The sequence below is a fragment of the Taeniopygia guttata genome, chromosome 30 (assembly GCF_048771995.1).
Source record: "Taeniopygia guttata chromosome 30, bTaeGut7.mat, whole genome shotgun sequence".
NCBI lineage: Eukaryota > Metazoa > Chordata > Aves > Passeriformes > Estrildidae > Taeniopygia > Taeniopygia guttata.
Genome location: NC_133055.1, coordinates 1,965,874 through 1,976,030, shown reverse-complemented (window position 1 = coordinate 1,976,030; position 10,157 = coordinate 1,965,874). Strand labels below are relative to the sequence as shown.

Sequence of the window (10,157 nt, the reverse complement as noted above, 5' to 3'; positions counted from 1 at the left end):
CTCCACTTCAGGCCAGTTTGTTATAATTTCCAGGATCCCAGGGTGATTTGGATTTCCAATATGGGTGCGCTGGGTGATGAGGGCAATCCATTTACTCCATGTGGTGTCAGTGGCATGATGTGTGGAAGGAACCTTTCCTTTAAATATCCTCCCCAGCACTGGTAGCCCGGGTGCCAGAAGCAGCTGCGTTTCGGTGCCAGTTACTTCTGAAGCAGCTTGAACTCCTTCATAGGCAGCCAAGATTTCCTTCTCTGTGGGAGTGTAGTTTCTTCAGAGCCTTTGTAGCTCCAGCTCCAGAATCCCCGTGGTCGACCCCAAGTCTCCGCAGGCACCTTCAGCCAAAGGCTCCAGGACAGACCATGGCTCCCCACTGCAGAGTAGAGCACGTTCTTCACCTCTGGTCCCGTCCTAACTGGGCCAAGGGCTACCGCATGAGCGATCTCCTGCTTGATATGGGTTAAAGCTTGTTGCTGTTCGGGGCCCCAGTGGAAATCCTTCTTTGTGTGGGTGACCAGGTAGAGAGGACTCACGATCCGGCTGTATTTAGGAATGTGCATTCTCCAAAAGCCTATGGCACCTAGGAAAGCTTGTGTCTCCTTCTTGTTGGTAGGTGGAGACATAGCAGTGTTCTTGTCGATTATTTCTGTCAGGATCTGACGACGTCCATCTTGCCACTTGACTCCTAGAAACTGAATTTCTTGAGCTGATCCCTTAACCTTGCTTTGCTTAATGGAAAAACCAGTTTTCAGCAGAATCAGGATAATCTCTCCTTTTTCGAAGACTTCCCTTTCTGTGCTTCCCCACACAATGATGTCATCGATATACTGTAGATGTTCGGGAGCCTCGTTCTTTTCCAGTGCAGCCTGGATCAGTCCATGGCAGATGGTGGGGCTGTGCTTCCACCCCTAGGGAAGTTGGTTCCAGGTGTACTGCACGCCCTTCCAGGTGAAGGCAAACTGAGGCCTGCATTCCGCTGCCAAAGGAATGGAGAAGAAGGTGTTAGCAATATCAATGGTCACGTACTACTTTGCTGCCTGGGACTCCAGCTCGTACTGAAGCTCCAACATGTCTGGCACGGCAGCGCTCAGTGGCGGTGTGACCTCATTCAGGCCACAGTAATCCACCGTCAGTCTCCATTCTCCACTGGACTTGTGCACTGGCCATACAGTGCTGCTGAAAGGTGAATGGGCCTTGCTGACCACCCCTTGGCTCTCCAGTTTACAAATCATCTCATGGATGGGGATCACAGAGTCTCTGCTGGTACGATATTGCCGATGGTGTATCGTTGCTGTGGCAATTGGTACCTGTTGTTCTTCAACTCTCAGCACTCCCACAGCACAGGGGTCATCTGAGAGACCAGGTAAAGTATTCAGTTTTCTGATGTCTCTACAGCAGCTATTCCGAAAGCCCAGCAATGTCCTTTTGGGACTTTGAAATATCCATTTCTGAGATAGTCTATGCCAAGGATGCATGGGGCCTCTGGGCCAGTCATGATGGGGTATTTCTGCCACCCATTCCCAGTTAAACTCACTTCAGCCTCCAATACAGTCAGCTGCTGGGATCCTCCTGTTACCCCAGAAACAGAAATGGATTCTGCTCCTACATATCTTGATGGCTTGAGGGTACATTGGACACCAGTGTTAACTAAAGCTGTATATTTTTGTGGATCAGGTGTGCCAGGCCATCGAATCCACATAGTCCAATAGATCTGATTGTCCCTGTCCTCTACTTGGCTAGAGGCAGGACCCTTCTATTCCTGGTCATGGTACACGTTGCTCTCTTCCTGTAAATAGGTTCTTGATGTTCCTTCAAGAGGATCAGTCATATCGCCATTCCTATATTGTCTGGAATTCTGTGTGTGAGAGACTGGAGTAGCATTGACTCTAGATGAGCTTTTTGTGTTAGGTGTTCTTTTCAGTTCATGTACCCAGGCTGCTAAGGAGGAGGTGGGTTTCCATCCCACTTCCTCATGTCTTCTCCATGCTCCTGAAGAAAAAAACAGAGGTTACCTCGTGGAGTGTATCCTCTCTCCTTGGCTTGGGAATACCGGCTCCTAAGGCAGGTTATAATGCAATAGACATAACAGACCAATAAAGCCATTCTCATGACATACCCTGGTCTACACATGAGCATTACAATCGCCAGATAATTCCCCACAGTCGGGAAAATGTAGAGAGCTAGGTATAAGACCCATGTAAGCCTGTTAAGCATCATAGTGAATAGGCACCCTCTACAATACAAAATTGTAATTCTGATTTTTCTCAGTACCTCGTGCCCCACATTGAACACCAAAATTATGTTCTGGTTTGAAAGCAAAACTAGTGAGAGAATCCAAGTCAGAAATACAATTTACTGGGAAAAAGGAAAAGAAACAAAATACACGCAATGATATAAAAGGAGGACCACCGACAAAGTCAGAATACAACCTGACGCCCCTTTGGCCAGCATGTTGGTAGTAGTCCAAATTGGGAGTGGCTGCAGTCCTCTTGGAGTGGCAGATGTGGTTTCTGTTTGAGCAGTGGTCCTGTAGAAAAGGTGCAGTTGGTCTAGTGGAAAACCCCAGCTATGTCCTCTTGGAAGCCTGTGGGAAGGCTGCCTCTCTGTCTAAAAGAAATCCCAGGATGTATCTAGGTGGGAATGCTGAGCTCCCTCCCCCCGGGGCGGAGCATCTCACCATGGGCTGATGTCATTCTTAGTCTGGCGGTGGGTCCTTGATCACCCTTAAACAGAAAATGTTTTCTGGAGGGAATTATCTCTGAGTCATGTGGGGAGACATTGATGGGCCCATTCACAGGAGATAAGGAAAACTGCCCAGAGGCAACTGCTACACAGATGGCAATAGAAAACATCTGGCCTCTCAGTCTTGGACACCCCCAGAAGTGATAGCTGGGTAAGGGGGTTGTCCCAAAATGTCCCCAAGGCGGGGAGGCTGAGGGGGGACACTCAGGGTGGGGAGGGGGAACACGCCGAGATTGTCCTGAACTCATTAAGGGACACCCTATGATTGCCCCCAAGGAGGAAGGGAAAGGGGGGACACCCCAGGAAGGTGAGGAGAGGCATCCCCAAATGTCCCCAAGGCAGGAGGGAATGCGGGAAGTACCAGGGGGTGTGACATCCCACGACTGTCCTCAACACGGATTTTTGGGATCCCTGATGAGTTTTTAAAGGTTTTGGGATCTTCAATCCTGGCCACCAAGCATACCCTGTCCCAGGGGATTCCTGTTTTGGGGAACTTTGGGGGGTTTGATGAGGAACCCAAAACAGGGTGAATGGATGCAAAACAGAGGGGGAAAGACCCAAAAATCAGAGGATAAAGGCTGTCATGGGTGTCACAGAGTGTCACAAGGTGTCGTGGCATGTCCCTACCTGTGCCAGGATGGGCACAGATCCTCAGCGCCAGGAGCAGCCACAGGAACATCCTGAGGGACACGGTGGCACCCTGAGGGACGTGGGGCCTGTGGGACACAGGGACACCCTGAAGGACACAACCCCAGGACCTCAGAGAATTTTGACCTGCTGGGAGCAGGGGACAGAGACATAGGAGGAGGGAGGGGAACAGATGGAATGGGACAGGGACACATCAGGGCGATGGGGACAGGGACTCACATGGGAGACAGGGACACACAGGGCAGGTCAGAGACACACAGAAGGGTGACGGAAAGCCTCAGCAGGGGATAGGGACATATGATGGGAAGGGGACATGATGCCACCAGGATGCACAGGAGGGATAATGTTGCCACACTTGTGAGGATGCTGCCACCAGGATGCCTCCAGTCACACCCAGTATGGGGCCACATGACCCTGCGGGTGACACTGATCCTTGCCCTGTCCCCAGGGGTGGTTGGGATCCCCAGAAAACGATGGCCCTGGGACACCTTGGTGGCTGTCACTCGCTTCCAGGTCACTTGTCACCAGCTGAACAAGCTCCTGTCCTCCTCTGGTGGGAGGTGACATTCAGCTGGGACACCGCAGTGGTGACAGTGGAGGAGATAGAGTGGCAGGAACTGCATTGGACAGCACTTGGCCATGGCTAAGGTGACAGTGCTGGTGACACGGTGGTGGCACAGGTGGTGGCATTGATGATGTCCCAGTTCGTGTCCCCATCTGTGTTCCCCACATCCCCATCTATGGCCATGTCTCCCATGTCCATGTCCCCATCCATGTCCATGTCCATGTCCCCCATAGGTCCCCATCCATGCCTTAGTTCAACACCTTTATTTCTACCCCAGTTTCAGGGCTTTCAAAGGGAAACCTTTTCACTTCAAGGCCAAAACAAAAGGATTTATGTGTCTCTGTCAGCAGAGAATCCACATGCTTGGGTGGGTGGTAAGAACCTTTACTGGAGGGGCTTCCACCCCACCATTTATCAAAAACATGTGTTTTGCCCCAGTCCACCCCCATTTGGCTGTGGAAAATGCCCATGGGCCAGGCAGGATGGATTTATGTTGGAGAAGACCTCCAAGGCCATCCAGTGTTGCTTGATGACATCAGAAGACGGAAAAAGTGAGATTTTTCTGGGGTCAGAAGTCAACAAATCTCTCTTCATGATGGATTTCTGATGTTGGTCTGTGGATGTGTCCAGGTGCCCATGGGGAGCCAGGAGAATGTGCAGCCCCCCAGGCAGGTGTCTTCCTGTGGATATTCTTTGTTCAGTCAAAGAAAGAACTGAGATAATTTCTTCCAGGCTGAGCCTGGGAAGCTTAGAGAAAAGAATTGAAACAATTATTATTTCTCTTTCTGCACTTGTTGTTTATACATAAGATTTTCCAGATTGTGCTATTCTTAGTTCACCAATAGTATGAGAGGCTTTTACTCTAAGACCAATCAAGTCTTATCTTAGCAAGTTGGGTTATAAAAGATACGCAATTCTCCATTAAACACCTTATTTTCACCTTCTGAAGACTGGAGTCTTTTGTTCCCATTCCTGACTTAACAACGACATCTTCCCAACACGGATCACTGGCACCATGGATCACCAGGGCTCTGCCCACCGGGGGCACTGGGGATCATGCAGCACGGAGCCCATGGGAGATGGAGCTGGAGCAGTGCATGAAGCTCTTCCCACACGCAGGGCACTTGCAGGGCTTCCCTTAGTAGTGGCTCCGTTGGTGTCTCATCAAGGTAGAGCTCTGTGAAAAGGTCTTCACACACTCTGGACACTGGTAGTGCCTCTCCCTGGTGTGGATGCGCCAGTGGGTGACGAGGGTGGAGTTGTGCTTCAAGTCCATCCCGCAGTCAGGGCAGCAAAAGGGCTGCTCCTCCCTGTGAATCCGCTGGTGCTTGAGAAGATGAGAGCTGGTCTGAAACCCCTTCCCACACTTATCACACTTATAGGGCCTCTCTCTGGTGTGGCTCCTCAGGTGGTAGATCAGGTTGGAGCACTGGTAGAAGCTTCTCCCACGCTCCCCACACTCACAGGGACGTTCCCCGGTGTGGAGTCTCCTGTGGCAGATTAGGTGGGAGCTGTGGCTGAAGCTCTTCCCACACTTGGGACACTTGTCCGGCCTCTCCCGGGTGTGGATGTGCTGGTGGGTGATGAGGGTGTAATTGTACTTGAAGCCCTTCCTGCAATCAGGGCAGCGGAAGGGCCTCTCCTCTGTGTGAGTGAGCTGGTGCCTGAGGAGACTGGAGCTGCTCGGAAACCTCTTTTTGCAGTTATCACACTCGTAGGGCTTCTCCCCAGTGTGGCTCCTCAGGTGGACAATCAAGTTGGAGCTTTGGCTGAAGCTCTTCCCACACTCCTCACATACGTAGGGCCTCTCCCCCGTGTGGAGTCTTGTGTGGCAGATCAGGTCAGCACTCTGGCTGAAGCTCTTCCCATATTTCAACCACTTTTGGTGCTTCTCCCCATCATGAAGCTGCTCATGGACCCCCAGCTCTGAGCTCTGGCCACCTCCCCGGCCCAGGGTGGGTCTTTCCTCCTTGGATCCCCGTGATCTGAGTTTGCAGCCCCTCCCTTGTGCGGGATCTCCGCGGCTTTTCCTCCACATTGGATTCCTGCACCGGGGAGCCACTCAAAACAGCCTCTTCCACAAGGTTCTGCCACGGGGATTTGTCCTCATTGGTCTCTATCCTCAGCTCCTTCTCTGGGGGAGGAAGGACAAGGAGAGGATGGGATTTGCCACCGTGCCACAGGGAAGGGCAAGGAGATCCCCCCAGAGCGTCCCCGGCTGGAGGGCACCGGCAGTGGGGTTGTCCTGCAGCCGGTGGCCAGGCTGGGCTGGGAGATGGAGCAGGAGACGGGGGAAAGGGGCAGTGACTTCCTCCTCACCTGCCTGGGGCTCCCACACCATCTTCCTCTTCCTCGCGGCCTCCTCCTCCTGTATCGGGCCAAGGTTTGGGAATGGGAAATCCTGGTTTGGGAGAAAACAAGGGCTGAGCTCATTAAGTTTCATGATCCCACTGCCTGTCTTGGTTTGAATAGACAGGTGTCTGCTAAGGAAGGCAAAGCCTCCCTTAAAATTGAAAATGTAAACTCCCTCCCTCCGAATTCTTATAATTTTGAAATCGAGGGGCTCTCTCAAGCTATGATATGGGAATAGGAATAACAGTTATTTACAAGGAAAAAAAGACAAAAAACACATTAGTACAAAAAAAGACACTGACAGGGTGTTTGTAGCAGTCCAATTAAATGGTGGCTGCAGTCCTCCTGGAGCGACAGACGTGGTTCTGTTGAAGCAATGATCCTGCGAAAGGGTGTGGTTTTCCTCTGAAGGTCTGGTGGTGGTGTAGATGGTCTGGTCTTCCTCTGGGATCCAGTGGAGAAGAAAAGCTGCTCCTCTGGGAATCCAGTGGGAAAAGCCCGACTGTGGTGTTCCAAATGCCAGAATATATCCAGGTAGCAATGCTTGGCTCCTCCCCCTGGGCGGAGCATCTCACAATGGGATCTTGTCATTTTAGCAGTCAGGCAGTGAGGCTCAGTGGCCCATTAACTGAAGGTATTTCCCTGAACAGGGGATGGGCTGTGGAAGAGGTAAAGAAAACTGCCCCACCTGGTTTTAATGGCTGGCCCATTAACAGAGGATATCTCCCCCTGGAGTTATGAGGGATGGTCATGGAAGAGATAAAGAACACTGCTCCACCTGGTTTCAACAGATGGTGATAGAATAAATACTTCTGCTTACATCTCGCATTGCAACTGAAGACAAGATGGACACGGATCTGGGGGTGATGCCAGGCAAGGGGGACATCAGGACAGGGGTGACACAGGGACACTGAGGACACGGACCAGAAGTTGACAACGAGCAGTGGGGACACTGGATTGAGGTGACACCGTGTCACAGCGGGTGTCCCCAAGACAGGGCCCACAGACAGGGCTGAGGTTTGGAAATGAGAAATCCTATTTCTGAGAGAAAAACAAGGTATGAGAGTGTTTTGTTGGGGATTCCTCCTGCCCCAACCAATCTCTAGAAGTCACCAGACATATTGCATTCACAAAAATCTCCAGACCACCAAGATTCAGCCCAAAAAACTCCAGATCACAAAAATTTATGTGGAAAAACCCTCAGAAATATCATCACTAAGCCTTCCAAGACCTGAATGGCTCATGATCATTCCAGAAAAGCTCCCCACCAGTTCCCCCTCTCTGGTCTCTGCAGTAGGCCAGACAACATTAAGGGAATAAAAAGCAGTTGTATTTATTGAAGTGCTTTCAGGTACATCTCGGGCAGATGAAGCCCCTCTAGGGGCTACATCCAAAAACGGACAGAAACCTTTCCTGGAAACAAAGGAAAAATGCAGCCAATATCCACTGGTCAAGAAAATTCAGGGGAGCCATGTGGGGGTTTGAACTCGAGGGGATCCCAGTGAGGTAGGGGGTTCCTGCAGCATCTCCTGGGGGCCTTAGTGCCCTCAGCCCCCACCTCCGCCCAGGGGCTCCGTGGGGCTTGGGGTGTCCTTGTCCTCCATCTCTGTGCTCCAGGTGATCTCAGGGTGTTCTCTAGGTAAGGAACGACCAAAGCAGCTGCAGGATTTGGGGCTTGGGCTCTGCAGGAAGTTCTGTGTCTCCATTTCTGTGCCATGTCCCGGACTACAGGTCCTTGGCACGCGTGATTTCCCGGAGTCGTTGATGGGAAAAGCCAGGTTACGGTGGGAAAAGCTGGGTTTAGGTGGGAAGAACCAGGTTTAGGTGGGATAAGCTGGGTTTAGGTGGAAAGAACCAGGTTTAGGTGGGATAAGCTGGGTTTAGGTGGAAAGAACCAGGTTTAGGTGGGAAAAGCTGGGTTTAGGCATTGCCTTGGGACAGTGGGTGAAACACTGGGAATTCTGGTGCTGACAGGGGTTCTGCAGCTTCCACAGAAATTCCCCTTTCCTCTGCCTTTGATGAATCCAAAAGAGCCAGAGTCAGTTTGCGGTGAGCCCAAGATTCCAGAGACATTGAAAAGATGAGGGGAGAGCCAGGAGGTGACCCTGGGAGCACTGGGAGTGAACTGGGAGCACTGAGGTCAGGCTGGGAGTGACACGGCAATGGCACTGGGAGAACTGGGGGAGACAAGGGGTGAGACTGGGATGGTGCTGCAGGGAGCTACACTGAATCCACCAGGAGTGAACTGAGAGTCAGCTGGGAGCACTGGTTGGAACTGGGAGCAGGAAGGGGAACCAGGGAGTCCGACTGGGAGCACTGGTTGGAACTGGGAGCAGGGAGGCGAAGCAGGAAGCCCTTCTGGGTGCTCTGAAGAGAACTGGAAGCACTGAGGTGAAGCTCTGGGAGCACTGGGAGGGGGCACTGGGAGCAGTGGACACCCGGTCACATGTCCCAGTTGCTCGAGTCCAGCTCCCCCCTTCTGGGCAGGTGGGGAGGGGTCGTGGGGGTCCCCGCTGTTTTAGGGTGCCCCCAGCAGGGAGGGTTTGATTGACAGCTGGGGGGGGAACGGGATGCAGGGGTTGTTCAGGTGAGGGATCCGGGATGCTCTGTGAACGGGAGACCCCGGGAATGAGTGATTCCGGGAACGAGGGATCACGGGAACGGGATGGACCGGGACTCGGGCTATCCGGGGGCGATCCTGAGGGGTCCCGGGAGAATTCCCAAGGATTCTCCGTCCCCGCCGCGTCCTCCGTCCCTTTCGCACCTCCCAAACGGCGCCTCCGGAATCCACCCAGCAACCGGTGACGTCACGAACGCCGCCGGCTGCCATTGGCTGTTGCGCGGCGGCGGCACCAATCGCGAGCAGGGGTGGGGCTGAGGCGGAGCCACGCGTGGCTCCAGCGCTTGGTCTGGGGGCGGCTCCTGGGGGGCAACGAGGGGACTGAGGGACCCCCTGAGCTCCCATTCCCGGACACGGGGACCCTCCTGAACCTCCATTCCTGGGCACGGAGACCCTCTGCACTCCCCTCTCTGCCACCGGGACCTCTCTGTACCCCCTTATCCTGAACCGGGACCCCCAGACCTGTCCATTCCCGGGACCCCCCTGTACCCCCTTATCCTGAACCGGGACCCCCAGACCCGCCCATTCCCGGGACCCCCCTGTACCCCCTTATCCTGAACCGGAACCCCCAGACCCGCCCATTCCCGGAACCCCCCTGTACCCCCTTATCCTGAACCGGGACCCCTCTGTACCCCCTAATCCTGAACCGGAACCCCCAGACCCGCCCATTCCCGGGACCCCTCTGGACCCCCTTATCCTGAACCGGGACCCCCAGACCCGCCCATTCCCGGGACTCCTCTGTACCCCTTTATCCTGAACCGGGACCCCCAGACTCGCCCATTCCCGGGACCCCTCTGTACCCCCTTATCCTGAACCGGGACCCCCAGACTCGCCCATTCCCGGGACCCCCCCTGTAACCCCTTATCCTAAACCGGGACCCCCAGACCCGCCCATTCCCGGGACGCCCCTGTACCCCCTTATCCTGAACCAGGACCCCCAGACCCGCCCTTTCCCGGGACCCCTCTGGACCCCCTTATCCTGAACCGGAACCCCCAAACCTGTCCATTCCCGGGACCCCTCTGTACCCCCTTATCCTGAACCGGGACCCCCCAGACCTGTCCATTCCCGGGACCCCTCTGGACCCCCTTATCCTGAACCGGGACCCCCAGACCCGCCCATTCCCGGGACCCCCCTGTACCCCCTTATCCTGAACCGGAACCCCCAGACCCGCCCATTCCCGGAACCCCCCTGTACCCCCTTATCCTGAACCGGGACCCCTCTGTACCCCCTTAT

General features: G+C 53.9%; 1 long non-coding RNA gene across 1 annotated transcript; it reads right to left on the bottom strand.

Annotated features, from left to right (window-relative positions):
• Positions 1 to 7,616: 7,616 nt before the first annotated feature.
• On the bottom strand, positions 7,617 to 9,385 carry LOC121468305 (uncharacterized). The gene is made up of 2 exons (XR_012052295.1): positions 9,069 to 9,385; positions 7,617 to 7,939 (listed from the first exon to the last, which is right to left on the bottom strand). It is a non-coding gene; the product is annotated as an uncharacterized lncRNA (long non-coding RNA).
• Positions 9,386 to 10,157: the final 772 nt, after the last annotated feature.